Genomic DNA, 1,252 nt, shown 5'->3' with positions numbered 1-1,252 from the left:
GACTTGGATGACAATATGGAGAACCATCATGAAGAAGAGGCTCACAACCACGGCAAAGAAGGCCCAGTGCATCATGCTGGGCAAGAGAGAAGAGTTCTGGGATCCTACATCAATCCAAACCCAGGAAACTGTGGAAGTAGCATCCAAAAGCCAACCATACATGCCAACAAATTTAAACTAAAGCCATAGCTCATCACCCTTGTTCAGAACAACTGTTCATTCGGAGGAAGTGTTCAAGAAGATCCCAATCAGCATCTAACCACCTTCCTGAGGATATGTGACACTATGAAGTCTAATGGTGTTCATCCTGACACCTACAGACTACTTCTATTCCCCTTCTCACTCAATGACAAGGCATCTAAATGGCTGGAATCCTTCTCGAAGGAAAGCTTAACAACCTGGGAAGATGTGGTGAACAAATTCTTGGCAATATTCTATCCTCCTCAAAGAATCAACAGGTTGAGAGCTGAGGTTCAAACTTTCAGGCAACAAGATGGTGAGACTCTCTACGAAGCATGGGAGAGGTTTAAGGATCTGACAAGAAGGTGCCCACCAGATATGTTCAATGAATGGGTACAGCTACACATTTTCTATGAAGGTCCTTCTTATGAATCAAAGAAGGCAGTAGACCACTCATCCGGGGGATCTCTGAACAAGAAGAAGACCATTGAAGAAGCCATAGATGTCATTGAGACTGTAGCTGAGAATGACTACTTCTACGCTTCTGAAAGAGGCAACACTAGAGGAGTAATGTCTTCAAGAAACTACAGATTAACATACCCTTTGCTGAAGCAATAGAGCAAATGCCGCTCTATGCCAAGTTCTTGAAGGAATTGATGACCAAGAAGAGAAGCTGGAAGAACAACGATACTGTGATACTAACCGAAGAATGTAGTGCCATCATTCAGCATAAATTGCCCCAGAAATTGAAGGATCCTAGGAGCTTCTAGATTCCTTGTATTATAGGAGAAATAACAGTGGAAAAGGCTCTATGTGATTTAGGAGCCAGCATAAATCTGATGTCTGTAGCTATAATGAGACAAATGAAGATTGAGGAGGCCAAACCAACAAAAATGGCCTTACAACTGGCAGACCGATCATTCAAGTTCCCTCACGGCATAGTGGAAGACTTGCTAGTGAAGGTAGGAGACTTCATCTTCCCAGCAGACTTTGTAGTGCTGGACATGCAGGAGGAAGCCAAAGCCTCCATCATCCTGGGTAGACCGTTCTTGGCCACTGCTGGAGCTGTCAT

At 43.9% G+C, this 1,252-nt stretch overlaps 1 non-coding gene across 1 annotated transcript; it reads right to left on the bottom strand.

Moving 5' to 3' along the window:
- Positions 1–456: 456 nt before the first annotated feature.
- LOC112725632 (small nucleolar RNA R71) lies at positions 457–563 on the bottom strand. The gene has a single exon (XR_003164726.1). It is a non-coding gene; the product is annotated as a small nucleolar RNA R71 (small nucleolar RNA).
- Positions 564–1,252: the final 689 nt, after the last annotated feature.

The sequence above is a fragment of the Arachis hypogaea genome, chromosome 11 (assembly GCF_003086295.3).
Source record: "Arachis hypogaea cultivar Tifrunner chromosome 11, arahy.Tifrunner.gnm2.J5K5, whole genome shotgun sequence".
Classification (NCBI taxonomy): Eukaryota; Viridiplantae; Streptophyta; class Magnoliopsida; order Fabales; family Fabaceae; genus Arachis; species Arachis hypogaea.
The sequence above is the reverse complement of the archived record's forward strand: the minus strand, read 5'-3'. Positions and strand labels throughout refer to the sequence as shown.